Source organism: Pelobates fuscus, chromosome 5, assembly GCF_036172605.1.
Source record: "Pelobates fuscus isolate aPelFus1 chromosome 5, aPelFus1.pri, whole genome shotgun sequence".
NCBI classification, from domain to species: Eukaryota; Metazoa; Chordata; class Amphibia; order Anura; family Pelobatidae; genus Pelobates; species Pelobates fuscus.
The window spans coordinates 148,808,028-148,825,490 of NC_086321.1; the positions used below are offsets into that span (position 1 = coordinate 148,808,028).

The 17,463-nt window shown below is 41.6% G+C and overlaps 1 protein-coding gene across 1 annotated transcript in view; it reads left to right on the plus strand.

The window, feature by feature from the left end:
- The window catches only part of UFD1 (ubiquitin recognition factor in ER associated degradation 1), a 42,223-nt gene that overhangs the window by 17,325 nt on the left and 7,435 nt on the right, over window positions 1–17,463 (plus strand). The gene's annotated exons all lie outside the window — the stretch shown is intronic.

The window sequence follows — 17,463 nt, forward strand, 5'->3', positions numbered from 1 at the left end:
GCACGCGCGGCAAGAGCTGCGCGCGCATTCAGCCGGTCACATAGGAAAGCATTCATAATGCTTTCCTATGGACGCTTGCGTGCTCTCACTGTGATTTTCACAGTGAGAATCACGCAAGCGCCTCTAGTGGCTGTCAGTGAGACAGCCACTAGAGGAAAAAGGGGAAGGCTTAACTAATTGATAAACATAGCAGTTTCTCTGAAACTGCTATGTTTATAAAACAATTAGTTAACCCTAGCTGGACCTGGCACCCAGACCACTTCATTAAGCTGAAGTGGTCTGGGTGCCTAGAGTGGTCCTTTAATGTAACTTAGAAAGTAATATACTTAGTCTTCCCACAGCAGATATGTCTCTTATTTAAACCTGGTGTCAACATAAACATTATATTAATCCCAATGATATTTGAATTTGTGAGGCATCTTGGTAGAAGACATCAGTTCATATAGTTTGTGTTTTAATTTTATCAGATATTTAGGGTGTCAAATGTATGCAAGATTTCCATCTTTGTGCTATAACCCACGACACATAGAAGAATGTGTATAATTAAAGCTTTGATAGCTGTTGGATAAGTAATTAGAAAAATGTCAAATTAAAAAATATAGATGGTGGGGGGGGCGGGGCCTGACCTTGCAGCAGAGCAGTCGCACGACACCAGAGCTCCTGCTAATAATGATGATATTTATCGATTAATATCGACACCAAGCGACTACGAAATCGATACCAGCTACTAGGGGCAGGGGGAAAGCAAGCCCTACCTTCTGATCCCACACATGTGGCCCCTCGAGCTGCAATCACCCGAGCGACCTCTGCGGCCTACAAGCATGACCGAGGCGGGGGAGGCGGCCGCTCTCCCGCCGCGACATAGAGAAAAGCAACACAACAGGACTACCCGTTCCCCCCCCCTTGGACCGGCGGGGGTTATCCCGGTCCCCATTAACAAGCAGCAAGCTCTCACATGCACCCTTACTCTGTATGAAACCTCGGGCTTGAAACAAAACGGGCCTCGTGCACAGGCCGCACCACAAATGGCGCCTGCAAACACAGGACACGGCGAGGACATGATCGAGCGCTCCCTCCGACGCATAGATGAGGCCTTCCAGCGCTTCTGGGAGAAACTGGAGCAGCGCATGGCTCCACAGCCACCAGAATATGCGCGGGAGGCCGCGGAGAAAAGGCCGAGCTCACCCCGCTCGGGCAGACCTCGACCTGGAGCACACGCTACCCAGGCTCCCTGCCTACCTGGGCCGAAGGCCAAACGGGGTATATCCCCGCAGCATCACCCACGACGCCGGAGGACCACCCGCCGCTGGCGGCGCTTCACCACCGGGGCCCTCTGCAGCGCCCGTAAAAGGGAAGACCCGGCTGCACTGCATACCCGAGTCTGTGGTACACGGATGCGGTCCTTCCACAAGGCCTGGGGCTGGAGCGGGGTCCGCCACGGCCCACGCGACACTGTCACCGTCAGCAGCGCCGCAGGGGCCTCTGGGCACCCCCTTGCCTGGAGCGTGCGACTACCACCTTCCTCAAGCCTGAACGGACAGCAGGATTACCAAGAACCTGCATCACAGCTGCCAGCCGTGGGGATCGGATGATCAGCAACTACTCCAGTGCCCTGAGATCAGCTCAACAGGCGACAACGGGCATACACCCGCACCTCATTGGACATATGAATGTGCTCCTGCCATAGGTCCATGTTGGATTGCTACCTCCGGTTTCCGAGCATAGGAGCACAGGGACAGATTACTTCACCTACCAGCCGTAAATATAAAACTGCCGCTTTGGACTCATATCTTAGCCGTGTCACCAACAGAACTTTGGACTTTAGAATGAGACTTTCTCCAGGGTACACTGCACCAGCCGTAAGCGACACATATCATATCCCCTCCAAGGGGGCACATTTAAAGGCTGCTCAGTAGCATCCCACATTAGCTTAACCTCACACTGAGGTTGCTAATCACTTTACCCTACTATTGTATCTGATTACCAAGTGCTTGCTGTGATACCATAGTCGTTACCACAATGTAAACCACTCTGCTGTCCCTTGCTCCTATATTGTCCCTTATTCTGTAACGCCATTGGGCCCAGACAAATACCCCCATGATGCCCCTCAAGTTATTCATGTTACTAAGCCTGACATAGATTCCCAACGTGTATATACTTATGCTTTACTATAATAATCACTCGCCTATTACTGCTAACTGGTAAATATGATGTTGAAATATTAAGATTCGCTTATGCGCTGGTAACTCAACATGCTACATACTAGAAAAAACAATCCTGAGATATTCCTGTTATTAAGCCTGATGTAAATTCTTAGCATGTTTTAACACACGTTTTACTATAGCGATCCCTCGCCTGTTTCTGCTAACTTACGTTTGCTGTTATAATGTTGGATAGGCCTTGCACCACAGATATAAGCGGGATATATACGGGTACGCTATTTTACTGTCTTATTACGCTCGCATATACACGCCATATTTGACCGCAGAATAGCCTTAACTTCTCAGCCGCCCTAACTGGGCTAGGCAGAAAAGCCGCTGAAACTACTACAAATAAGCTGATCTTGTTAATAATCATCGAGTTTGTTCACATGATACCACATGAGACGGCCCTGCATAAAAGACGTTGTACTGTGTCACTGTTCAGCCTGTGTATCTTGCCTTAACTTAACTCTGTTAACTTAACATAGTCCTAGCATGTGTTTAAAAATTTTGCAACTGTTTAACCGTCTGACGCAACCTTACTATTATTACTATTATAAACATAAAATGAGGCTAGCACCATCTAGGGATGATTTACCTTGCATTGTATTACTCCTGACTTGTTTGAACATGTATTATCTCCCTTCTTACATTCTGTACCCATATACCTTTATGCCTCAATAAAAAAGAGATTTACAAAAAAAAATATAGATGGTGGATATGGGGCGTGACCGGATGTCGGGAGGAATGGCGGCACATTGAGAGAGCTTCGCTGTCTCGGGCTCCTACTACGCGGCCAAAACACGCTACCGCGCTTCTTTTGCAGAGCAGTCCAGCATTTAGATTTAGACACTCGGCAGCAGTCTACCGCATGCTACCGCATCTTACCGAGGTTCTGGTGGCAGCATTGGTTGGCAGTGACGGGCGGTCTGGCTGAATACCGGCTGAGTACGGCCCCCTCTGGGTGCAAAAGTGAGTAAAAGTCCTTGGTAGGACGTTAGAGGTCCGAGGAGATCTGCTGTCGGAGTGGTGCAGTGTGGACTGGAGAAAAGGGTTAAAGACCTATAAGTTTTACAGACCAAAATGTCTCCCAATCGTACAAGGAAAGCAACAGCAGAGGTTAGAGATAAGGGATCCTTTTTTGCAGCAAAGACACAGAGTAAACATACTGATAGTCAGACCAAAGATAATGCTCAAGAAAGCGTGGAAGCAGGGTCTGATCAGGAATTAGGATTACCCTCCCTTTCTTCTCCAAATATACTCTATGTACAGGCAGCAGTGAATCAAGAAGAGACCCAACTTACAACAAATCTTATGCAGAAGATGCTGGACGTGGCAGTTAATAAGATGCAAATAACAGTGGAAGCTGCTATTGCCGATTTAAAAGTACATTTTATAGATCTAGATGCTCTAACTGTACATCTAGAGGGAAAGCTTAATGAGTTCACTGTAACTAATGCATTGTTGGGAGACCGGTTGGATGCAGGATACTTCAACATGAATTAAAATTAATAGATGTAGAGGATAGATCCCGGCGTAATAATATTCGGATACGTGGAGTCCCTGAAGAAATTGGAATACAAGATTTGGAATCTTATGAGAGGTTTATTTTTTTCCATCTTGCCAGATATACCACTAGAAATGCTTTTTATTTGACCGTTTACATAGACTTGCTAGACCACAGCATTTTCCTACATCTACACCAAGAGATGTATTATTAAGACTTCATTATTATCATGTGAAGGATAAGATAATGCGAACTCACAGAATTAAGTGGAAACTGACCGGGAAATATGAAGGTGCTCTTTTATTTACAGACCTCTCGGCAGAAACATTAAGACGCAGAAGGGCTTTTAACCCCTTAAGGACACATGAAGTGTGAGACACGTCATGATTCCCTTTTATTCCAGAAGTTTGGTCCTTAAGGGGTTAAAGAAATACTAGAGACACTTCGATCTAACAATATTCCCTATAGATGGGGGTACCCAGTTAAGCTGGTTATTATGAAAGGTGGGAAATCCTCTACATTGGCATCACCCGAAGAAGTTCGAAAGCTTCTACAAGAATGTGGTATAACTAAGAACCCTCAAGAAGATCTTATAAAAACTAATTAATCTAAAGGTGACAAGAGAAGATGGAAGATAGAAGATAGAAGTTCCTGCCATGGTTTTTGATAAGAATGAGAAACCCTTGACCTGAAAGATTTGAAAGTGGACTAATAACCAGCTTCCGTGATCCAGCAAGGGTTTGATACAATTAAGATTATTGATATTACAGATATTATTGGATATTATTTGATATATATATATATATATATATATATATAAATTATTTTTTTTTATTATATATATTTTTTTATTTTCTTTTTCTTTTTATTTTTCTTTCCCTATTTACAGGTCTATATTGATTTATTTTTTTGCTCTATTTGCTAAAGTTTTTGGTAAAGCATAACTTATGAGCAGGGAATGTATTTAAGTTTGTTTTTTTGTTATCTTTATATGCTATAGGTACAGTACGCCATACTAATGACATATTTAGACTCATAAGATACTAGGTAGACTATAATAAAATTATGTTATTGGAATTGATATAAAAGCCGCTAGATAAGTCATAATAAAGATATGTAAAATGGCTAAATAGACGTTTAATTTAGCTAATTGGATAAAGGGTTAAAAGGTTAAAATGCTTGTATTAGAAATACTTACTCAAGCTATGTATGCAATTTAACCAGCGGTGTTGAATATAGGCTTGTATAAGCTTACATAATCTAGACTATATGCGTTAAGCAATCTGATTGGACTTTCTCTTATTCTATTTATTTTTATCTTTTCTCCCTCCCCCCCCCTTTTTTTTCTCTGCCCCACTTACGAATGTATTTGGTAAAATATAATTCAGTCTAGATACAGAGAATATATATTAGTCTCGGTTTCTGCTACTTTTATTTGTTAAACGTGTAGTACAATACGCTAATGACATATACAGGCATATAAAATATAGATAGACCATAAAAAAGATAGATTATGGGCAATGGTATATAAGCCGCTAGATAAGATGCAACAAAGATATGTTAAAGAGCTAAACCAATAGGTGTTTTATTTAAGTTAATTGGGTAGAAGGTTTAAAATGTATGTAATGGAAATACCCATTTAAGCAAATGAAGCAAATTAATCACTGGTCTTGAATAGAGACTGGGATAAGTCTATATAATGCAAGTTATGTATGTAAAGTAATTTGTTTAAATGTAAGGGGAATTTAATAATTTTTTATTTTTGTTTCTTCTTTCCTCCCGTATAGGGAGCCTAATATTCACCAATGCCCATCCAAGGGCCATATATATATATTCCAATTGATAAGAAGTGTCTATCAGAAATACTGGAGTAATAGGATAATTGAATTAATAATATTGTTGAAGGAATTCACTATAAATATATGTATATAAAAATACTTGATAATTATTAAGAGTTATTAAATTAAGTTTCTTTTAGTTCCGGAACTGGCGTAGTAAGTTCCTTATTATAATATACGTTGGCAACTTTTTCACTTTGTCTTGCACTTTGCAAGAAGCTGTATAATTCTGGGGCCTTAGATTGCCACCTTATATTCTTTTTTCCTTTTCACACTCCCCCCTTTCTCTCCCACCTTTTTTTTTTCTTTGTTTTCTCATTATAAGTTAGATGAAATGAAATTCTATACACATAATGTTAGAGGATTAAATATTCCTCAGAAGCGGTACTCACTATGTAAAGAACTTTATAAATCACAAGCCGATATTATATGCTTACAAGAGACCCATTTTAAACATGATTCCAATCCTAGAATAGGAGTGAAAAACTATCCTCATCAATTTCATGCCACTTCTCCATCTAAGAACAGAGGAGTCTCAATATTGGTTAACCAGACACTTGCCTTTGACCAGATATCTCTCCAACAAGATCCACAGGGTAGATCTATTATTCTTATATGTGTACTAAATAACTCCACCTACATGATAGTTAACTCTTATTTCCCGAATAAGAACCAATTGAGCTACCTATTTTATATATTTTTAGAGCATTGCATATTAAACTTCAGCAAAAGTATATATTGTCTCTCCAAGCATCTATTGTAAGTTTTAGCTGGGGTGGCAAACACCCCAGAGTACCTAAAGCTTTATTTTTGAGAAATGTGACGAACGGAGGAATGGGAATACCAAATATAAAAGTATATTATCATTCAGCCATCTTAATGAATGTTATCAGCGCTCATTCAAAGGATTATTCCCCCCAATGGGTAGCAATAGAAAGTAATTACTGTGGAACACAAGACCTCTCAACAACACTCTGGAAACCGTATCAAATGAGACAAAGAATGGAGAATGTTACCTCTCACTAAACATTTTCTTAGAATCTGGGACACTTGTAGAGACTAAATATGTTCAGCATACCCATGGGCCCTTGCAACCCCAATTAAAATGTTATTCTACTGTAATGGCACGTTTCCCTATCAGAAATGGGAAAGAGCAGGTATCACACATTTATTTCATTTATGCAGTATAGAGGTCCTTAAATCTTTTCCAGCATTGCAAGAAGAATTTTCATTGCCCTTAAATTTTATATTTGCTTATCTTCAAATTAAAGCGATGGTAATCATAAACAAGATTTCAACAGTAGAATCAACACTACAAGCTTCCATAACAGAATTTGAAAAACAATGCCTATCGTTACGTCCTCCGAAAAAGACATTGTCTATTTGCTATCAAAAACTGGCTAACCCTGCTGAGCAGAGTAATTGGAAATTTATGCAAGATTGGCAAGAAGATTTACAAGTTAATATTCCTCCGACGGAATGGAAACAAATGTTTACGGCTCATATAAGGCTAACCACCAGCACCGCCCACCTTGAGGCAGCACGGAAAATTCTTCATAGGTGGTACTTAGTACCAACACGTCTAAACTCTATGTTTCCTGCAATGCCAAACCAGTGTTGGAGATGTCAGAAATGTAAAGGTACTATGTTACATGTCTGGTGGTCATGCGAAGCTGTTAATTCTTTATGGAATGATGTTATCAAGATGATCAAACAAGTGACAAATATTGAGTTGTCCCATGATCCTAAAATTATATTGCTATGACTACTTTCAAGTAATTTACCAAAATCAAATCAAGAAAATTATTTTTCTCTTAAGTACAGCATCTATACTAATTGCTAGACAATGGAAGACTAAGGTCTTACCTTCTCGACGAGAAATTGAAGAATTAATTACCTCAACAGTGGAGCATGAATTGTTAATGTGGAATCAAATGAAAATAGGGAAAACGAGCCTCGGCATAGACCAAATGTGGCGGACATACTTACTATCGTACACTAATTAAATCTAGATAAATCTATAGGCCTCTATACGGAATACATTTTTCTGATTATAATCAAATATATAGAGGATCTCATTTAATTAGTTAAAGAACATAAATAATTTCATAAACTATTCCAGGCTAATTTTTTTTTTTTCCTCTCCCTCTACATCATCAACGAGGTTTAGATACGCTAGGTAATAGGTCTCCTTTATTATTGGGCATGGTTGGTACGGTGATACTCTTTGGAGTGACAACTGTTACTATCGGTGGATAAAGCAATGCAGACAACATAAGGGTTAGCTAAAAAAGTATTTTTTGAATGTGTGTATTAGCTATCATTGTAATTTACTTTATATAATTTAAGATACATAAGCTTTATAAGATAAGTCATGTCTTGGAAATTTAGGCTTATATAAAGCGATGAACTATATGCTATCATACTTAAGATATGTACAGAGATAAGTGATCTCGTTTGGTTGTCTTCCCCTCCCTTTTTCTTTTTCTGTATCCCTTATTATTTGAAAAAAAATAAAAATAAATAAAAGAGTAAATTGCAAAAAAAATTCGGGACCATTAAATTATATACTGATGGGATGAGATATTGAATCTATGTCCACGTGTTCTAAAAAATTGAACAATCATGCCATGTATGTATTTGGTTGCTTCTCTGCTTTTTACATCTGCAACAGACATGGGATCGGGATTGAAAACCAGTCTTTCTATCCAGAGGAGTTCTCGTTTGTGGTCTTGGTTAAGAAAGTAAATTGGTGCAGCCATTACTATACCAGCTTATTTAAATAACTCATAGTGTTGGGCTACATAGGACATTGGCACAACCTCTTGTCTCAATGTGTTGCATGCAATTAATAAGCTAACTGCTGCAGCTATTGCTTATGGATTCAATAAGAAGGTTGAAGCGAACCATATTAAAGGATGCCATTTTTGAAGTCAAGTCAACAGCAGGTGAAACTCACTTAGAGGGAGAAGATTTCGATAGCCATAAGCTGGACATTTTTTATTGGCTTATTTCAAGAGGAGACACAGGACATCACTGGAAACAATAGTGATTTGCCTTTTTCTACAATGCCAACAAACATGCTAAGCGTACTCTGTCACCAATCACTCATGCTAGCTTTGAAACTGATTCCCTTTATGGAGAAATTGACTTCTACATCTCCATTGGGTGTCCAGTTTTGAAGTACTAATTTCAAATGTATTTGTTTGAGAATAATTTTGTGCAAAATGGCAAATAGGAATATTATAAAATAATAGAACTGTGTAAGGTTATCAGCAGATCCTCCTATATTGTAACTGATTATAAATTGTAGTCTTTTGGCTTAAAAATAGCCCACTTCCAATATATTTGACATACTGTGTTTTCTTCAATCAATACAATTAACAATAGAAATGAAAAACCGCTTATTTTTTCATTCCTAAAAATTTACAAAAGTGTGTGTGTGTGTGTGTATAGGTAAAAAAATGTATGCAGACTAAACATAAAGCAGGAATTCTCAAGATTTTTTTTCCCTGGGATATTCTCATCCATACAGGTTGTACACCTCTTGCATTCCGTCATTATTAACAGGTGAAACCATCCTAAGCTCTACTTTAAGAGGCATCTCTAAACTACATCCCAATCTATAGTTCAGTTTATCTAAGTGATAGGCCATGTATCCTAATTCTCCTTGACCTGTCTGCGGCTTTTGACAATGCTGATCACCAACAGCTTCTTCTCATCCTCCGCAATATCGGTCTACAAGATATTGCTCTCTCCTGGTTCTCCTCCTACCTCTCCCAGCGTTTTTTCAGTGTTTCTTTCTCTGGCTCTGCTTCTTCTCCCCAACTCCTCTCTGTTGGTGTCCCCCAAGGTTCAGTCCTTGGTCCCCTACTGTTCTCCATCTATACTGCCTCCCTTGGTAAACTCATTAGCTCCTTTGGCTTCCAATATCATTTCTATGCAGATGACACGCAAATCTACCTGATCTCTCCCCGTCCCTCAAGTGTTGTTACTCCTGTGTCTGTCTCCCTCCAAGTCAACGGTGCTACCATCAGCTCCACCATGCAGGCTCGCTGCCTAGGTGTTCTCTTTGACTCCGACCTCTCCTTCAAGCCTCATGTTCAATCTATCGCCAAATCCTGTAAGTTCCATCTCAAAAACATTGCGCGCATCCGCCCCTACTTAACGCCAGATGCGACTACGGTGTTGGTCCATTCCACTGTCCTTTCTCGCCTTGACTACTGTAATCCGCTTCTCAGTGGTCTTACGTGCTCCCAACTTGCGCCGTTACAGTCCATAATGAATGTGGCGGCAAGGCTCATCTTCCTGTCCGCCCGCACCTCCCATGCCTCACACTTCTGTCAGTCCCTACATTGGCTTCCTATAAAATATAGAGCTCAATTTAAAATTCTGGTTCTTGCTTTCAAATCTCTACATAATGCTGCTCCCATCTATCTATCCTCCCTTATACACAATTATGTCCTGTCTAGGCCCTTACGATCTGCTGAAGACTTACGTCTATCTTCTGTCCGTACTCCCACCTCTGATGCTCGCCTTCAAGATTTCTCAAGGGCTGCACCGTTCCTGTGGAACTCGCTTCCCTCCTCCGTTAGATGCTCACCCAGTCTCCACTCCTTCAAAATATCGTTAAAAACCCACTTCTTCATAAAAGCGTATCAAATAAACTGTTAATAGCTCCCAACTGATTCCTCTTCTGCAACTGTCACTAGTCTAATACTTTCTATACCTTTTTGTGTCATTTTACCCCACTCCCTCTAGCATGTAAGCTCATTGAGCAGGGCCCTCAACCCCTCTGTTCCCGTGTGTTCAACTTGTCTGGTTACAACTACATGTCTGTTCGTCCACCCATTGTAAAGCGCTGCAGAATTTGACGGCGCTCTATAAATATCATAATAATAATAATGTATACAAAAGCTGACGTATAACACAGTTATGTATCCCTCTGTGACTATACATCTTTAGGAACAAGTAAAAGAAAATGTCACCTTAAGCTTTCCATTTATAGTGACCTCTGAATCACTTAATTTCTTGTGCCAACAAAATAAACATTTAAAATATAAATTTTAATAGACCGTTCAACCTGGATCCATGTGCTTGTCTCCAGTCTAGGTCTATGGAGGGGCTCCCTTCCTACTCAGAAAAATTATTTAACATGATTGTGTTATGGTACTTTTTGCAGTAAACCAAAATGTTTAAATGTCTATCTGTTCCTGTCCAAATCAATAAAATAAATTGCGTATATACGCTGAAGTAATTAAGTCTGACACACAAGGTTCAGGTTAAAATAACTTCGAGAAAATTTATTGGCAAGTGATTAAAAAGCGGACACGCAGGTCCTTTTAAGAGACATTTTACGTCATCATTGCTGATTAGAATATCAGTAAATAAACATCATTAATTGGATTAATTGTCAAGTGTCGGGATTAGTGTCCACCTATCAATATTATTAATTGGCTCAAAAGACTAAGTGGTTAATCCCGTGTCCACCCACCAAGAGGTGGGATTGTTCTGGACACGGGTGGGGGACAAGGGGTCTTGAGCGTCATTTTACACGGTCGGTGATCTCAGGCCTCGTGGCCAGGTGCAAGGTCTCTTATGAATAGAACATTTCATTACTACTGTGTTCGCATGGCCTTCAAATTATACTTTGTTGCAAATCTAAGGAAAAGTCAGCAATTCCTGTGTTAATCATATCTTTATAGAAAATACAGTCTTTGTTCTATTGTATTAGATGTGCTGGGAAATTCTGTCATGTAAGGTGATTTTAAAATAAACAAGTTAGGTTATGAGGACAAAATAGAGGATTGAAGAAGTCAGGTTAGGGGGACAAAATGGAGGATTGTCACAGTATAAGGTTAAAATGGAGTTAGTGCAATAATTGAATACAAATACAATAAGGTTTTTTAAATAATCCCACATCAGTCCCCCCTATGAAATGTTAGATTCTAAGAGATAAAACTTTATTAAGTTAGTACCAGGAAGACGTGTTAACCCAAAGGCACAGAAACCCCGTGGCCGCTAGCTAGGTGTTAATGCAAAGTGCAAGGCTGTCCCTAGATCTGACCCTAATAGGCTAACTCATCCGTCAGTATGGCTCTCGAACACTTCACACCCAAGGGTATCCCATGGCAGCTAACCCACCACTTCTCCACATGGGGCCTTTACCATTCACTGACAGATGCTGTCCCTGAGCTAGTCCCTTCCTAGAATTCCTGCACTTTATCAACAAAAGGGATTGTTTGCAGCGGCAGACAGGGTGAGTTGATGTCTTGGAAATCTTGGTCATCAACTTCAAGATGGGCGAAAGTGGGTGCCGCTTGGTCAACAGTCTTCAGGAGGGATTTTCTCAGACATGGGAGAATACAACAAAAGAGAAGAGCAAAGAGAAAAAGAAAAATTAGTATAGCCATACCAATATGCATTAAAGCCTTTTGCCATCCCGTCATCCAGCCAAACCATCTTTCCCAGGGATCTTGTATCCCAGAATTCCTTTTCAACTCTATAGACAGGTCATTTAATTTCTCTATGGCTAATGTAACTTTACCATTAGGGCCTGTGTTTTCTGGGATATAGGTACAACATGTCAAGGTGTCGGGCAAAATTTTACAAACTCCTCCTTTTTCGGCTAAGATCATATCTAGGGCCATTCTATTCTGGAAAGCCATTTGGGATGTGGCCTGCAATTGTTCGGCCAATCCCTGGAGGGCGTCTCTGGTATAATTAACAAAACGCTGTTGATTATAATAAATGTAATTTATCCAATTTAAATTCTTGTTTGTGGTAACTATGGCAAAAAGTGATTCAAATCCTGCAGCAACTTCATCTCTTGCTTTAAATTCATTGGGCACCCCCCTAGGCACCCCAATGGCATCAATATAGACATGAGGATCAAAACTTCCTTTTACTGGGGCATCACGCTTAACCTTAGTGTGTCTGGACTCATGGGTGTTGAGGTGTGTGTCAGAGATGATATGTATAGGCATAATAGCTTTAGCCAAAGTACACTCCCCCCACCACTCCTTGTCCATTCTGGATCTTAGCTGTAAATCCCCACACAACCAGTAGATATCCCCTAATGACCTGGTGTGAAACTGCAACAAGTTCATAGAGACACTCCTGTAGGTAGCACAATACCCCTTAGAGAAGTTACCCAAGAATTTACCAATTCCATCATAATTAGCATAACAAGTGTAATTACCTTTATACACGGTAATACCATCTGGGGGTTTGACATCCTTGGTTAGGAGAGGATACTCCTTTGTCCATGCAATACATATGGACCTGTTAAAATCATAGTGATAGGCAAAAAGGCTTAAAACACATTCCTCTATATCTACTGGCAGGATTAGAGGTACAGTGCCCAGGTGAGGCCGGGCACCACCACACACATAGCATGCAGTCTTATTATGCTTATTGGCATTATATTTCATCCATTCTAACCATAGATTTACATCATTAAAACCTGTTTCAGCGGCCATGGTATCTTCAAAGGTGGGGTTAGCAATGGCCATCATGTCTTGAAAGGTCTGGATGTGAGGTTTTAATGGGTTAGGGACCATGTGGGTGGCCCCTTGCCACTCAGAAGAGTTGCACATATCTTTTAAGAAGAAATGCCCTAATTTACGGTAGGAACCCTTTTTCCAATACATTCCCATCACATACTGGTCTGCATCCGTTGGGCTTGGATGCTCAATGTTAAGGATTAATTTCATTGGTGTACCCCCCCCAGGCTTTCTTAAAGTCATTCTCTGGAGAAGGGATCTACCTTGATCATCTACTTTAGATAAGGCACTTTTTGGTTTGTAACCCCAGGCAGGCCCGGCATTCCATCCCGCTGCCCCCCAATGATTACAATTGTGCCCCCATTGTTTGTCAACTACACAAACATATGGGTCTTTTGAATGAGGGATATCTCTGTAAATACTCTGGATTTGTGATGTGGGGAACGGGCATTCTACAATATCACAATAGTCAAAGGTGTAAGTAGCCACATGGGTGCATGATGAATTGTACCAGAAGGTATACCCACTAATATCTTTGGTGATGGCTACTTGTTGGGCCTTTATGAGGCTGATTAAGGAGAAGATGTGCCAGAGGTACATGCTTGTGCGGTATCTGCTTCCTCTGGGGCAGGAGATTTCTTGCAGTGGGAAGCGTGGATCCAATTTGGCCTACCGGCCAGTTTGACGGAAGTTGCGGTAATCAGGAGAACTTGGAATGGACCGTCAAATCTTGGTTCCAGGGTATTTTTCCGCACAAACTTCTTGACCAGAACCCAATCTCCGGGGAGCAGGTTATGGGCACCTGTATCCAATTCGGGATCTGGAATTGAAGAGAAAACTTGGGCATGTATTTTGTTTAAGGCACTTGCAAGTTCAGTTACATAATCTACTAAAACATCTGATTGGAGCTGTAACTGCTGCGGATAATAACAACCTAGTCTGGGTGCTGTCCCAAATAGAATCTCATATGGGGACAGTGAATGCTTCCCTCTAGGTGTGTGCCTAACACTGAATAAAGCTATTGACAGGCTTTCTGGCCAGGGCATCTTTGTTTCTTGTGACATTTTTAACATTCTGGCTTTTAGAGTGCCATTCATGCGCTCTACTTTACCACTACTTTGTGGGTGGTAAGGGGTGTGGAAGGCTAGGGTCACCCCTAGAGCAGTCCAAATTTCTTTAGTCACTGTTGCTGTAAAGGCGGGGCCTTGATCACTTTCAATGACTTCTGGGAGTCCAAACCTACATACTATTTCTGTAAGTAGGCGTCTTGCGGTTGTTTTTGCAGTGATATTGGCCACTGGGTAGGCCTCTGGCCATCCTGAGAACATGTCCACTATGACTAGTGCATATTCATGGGGCCCACTCTTGGGCATTTGGATGTGGTCAATTTGGATTCGCTGGAAGGGGTACATGGGCTTTGCCAGGTGTTTTGCAGGCACCTTGATTGGTCTTCCTGGATTGCATTTTGCACAAATAACACAGGCCTTACAGAAGCTGTTGATCAATGTTGTGATTCCGGGTGCTTCATAATACTTCTGTATGAGGGCGGCCATCAATTCTTTTGACAGGTGTGCAGGCCCATGTGCCCATTGGACAACTGCTGGATATAAATTTTTTGGAAGGCAAAATTTGAAGTTGTTGTAATATACTCCGTCCTTTTGGACAGCTCCTTTATTTTTCCATTTTTTGGTTTCTTCAGGAGTGACTGCAGCTTGCTGTTCTCGCAAAATTCGCAAATCAGTAGGAAGAGTTTGCAGAGCAAAAATAGGGACTTCTTCTTCTTGTTCTTCTTGTCCGGACACTTCTTCATCCACTTCCTGCAGATCCCTGGCTGCTAGCTTAGCAGCCTGATCAGCCAAATGGTTGCCCTTTGCTTCATCTGTATCCAATTTCCCATGGGCCTTTACCTTCAAAACGGCCACTTCTTCAGGGAGTAGGAGGGCATCCATTAGCTCCTTAATTGCAGTACTATGTTTGACTGGTGTACCGGCGGTGGTAAGAAATCCTCTTGTCTTCCAAATTAGGCCGAAGTCATGTGCCACACCCAGAGCATATCTTGAATCTGTATAGATGTTGGCACGTTTTCCTTCGGAAATTTTGCATGCTGAAGTCAGAGCCTGTAATTCGGCTTCTTGCGCAGACATTGCTGGCGGTAAAGATGATGATTTGATAACTTCGTCTGTTGTGGTTACGGCATATCCTGTATGATATCTTCCTTCTTCATCAGCATATCTTGAGCCGTCCACAAACAGGGTGAAATCTGGATCTGGTAATGGGTTCTCGTGCACAGTTGGTAGGTGCACTGTCTCCATCTTCATCTGTTCAAAACAGTCATGAGGTGTTTCGGGGTCATAATCATTCACTATGACCAGATCTTGAAATTCCTTTTCTAGGAAGTGGCGTGGCCATGCTTCCAGAAGGTCAGTTGTTGGGTATTTGACAATACCATTTTCCTGTAGCTGTTCTTCATCCATGGTGGCCCATAACTTTGCCATGGGCCCAAGATCATTCCATGACCTTGTCTTCAATTTGGTAACAGGAATATGTGGGATAGCAGTATCCCAATGGCGGTAGAGGTAGTTAAGTTGTTGAGGTAGTTGGACCAAGACCATGCTATTGCCTTCAGAGTCACAATAGAAATCTTGAGCAGTGAGCTTAACATCAGTCCAATGGTAGAGCTCATCTTCATAGCAAGGTTCGGGAGTAATGTTTGGTTTGTACCACATGGTACAGAAGGCGTAATCTGGGCCTTCACAGAGAGGCTTCTCATCTTCATAAAATGTCAAATGTGGATGCATGACTTTCTTGATACATCCACAAAGCAGGTAAATGTAGGTTTCATCTGTGACAAATCCATAATAGATACCCCCCTCAGGGAGTGGAAGAAGAGTGGATGGGTTAAGAACTTGACATCTTTGGATGGAAATGTTGTCAGGTAGAAGAAGATGACACTGTAGGCGTAGGTGTCTGGCAGGAGACACGTGCTTGAGCTGGACTTGGTTGATGATGGCAGAGATGTCATGAGGGGCCAAAACAACCAGAGGGTGGCCAAGGACCAGGTCTGAGGTTCTTTCTATGAGCTCTCTTGCAGCAAAAACAGCCCTGAGACAGGAAGGGGTCCCTCTGGCCACAATGTCCAGTTGACATGAGAAATATCCAATAGGCCTTTGGCGGCCTCTTAAGTCATTAGTTTGGGTGAGAACTCCTGTTGCATGGCCTTGTCTTTCAGAGACAAATAATTTGAAAGGTTTGGAGTAATCAGGCAGGCCCAAGGCAGGAGCAGAAGCAATGGCACGTTTTAGAGCATTGAAATTGTCTATTGCTTCATTAGTTAAACAGAAAGGGTCAGACTTAAGTGCGTCATAGAGAGGTTGCATGAGCAGGGAGGCCTCTGGGATCCATGCTCTGCAGTAGGAAATAAGGCCTAGGAAGGCATGGAGAGATTTTGAAGTTCTTGGAGTTGGAATATCCAGTACGGCTCTTACCCGGTCCCGGGTAAGATGTCTGGTACCTTGAGATAGGCAATGTCCAAGGAAAATTACTGAGGGTTGGCAGAACTGTAGCTTGATGAGTGAAGCTTTGCATCCTTGTTCTGCCAAATAACAAAGCAGGCTAATTGAGCACTTTTCAGTAGTGGGTATATCATCTCCACAGAGCAGCAAATCATCCACATACTGAAGCAGAACAACTTCTGGGTGCTCGGCTTGCCATGGGTCAAGGATGGTGGCCATGGCCTTTGCAAATTGACTTGGTGAATTTTGTGCCCCTTGGGGCATGACAGTCCAGGTATACTGTTGCATCTCATGGGTGAAAGCAAACAGGTATTGGCAGGATGGGTCCAGTGGAACACTGAAAAAGGCATTTGCTAGGTCAATGACTGTGAAAAATTTTGCAGATGGTGGGACTCCAGAGAGCAGAGTATGGGGATTTGGTACAAGAGGGGTGTCCAGGATGGTAGCTTCATTAACAGCACGGAGATCCTGAACCATCCTGTACTTCTCTGGCTCACCTTTTGGAGTTTTCTTTTTCACAGGGAATAATGGGGTGTTACATTCAGATTTACATTTCACTAGAGCACCCTTCTCCAAGAGTGCCTTGATGTGGGTAGAAATGGCAGCAGCCTGTGCTGGTTTTAATGGATATTGTGGTTTTCTTGGTAATTTAGCCCCTGGAATAAGCTTTACCACCACAGGGGGAACATTTTAGGTGACCTATGTCCTCTGGGCCTGAGGACCATAACTTGGCGGGCACCTGTGTTTTTAATGCCTCTGGGAAATTGGACCTTAATTCTGCTGCTTTCTCACGGGGCTTTTCTAAATGCAGCATTAGAGGCAAGGAGCACAAGGCTGAGGTGTCTGATTCAGATAGAGGTGAGGACATTTCTACCTGCCCATCCGGGGTGAAGGTAATGG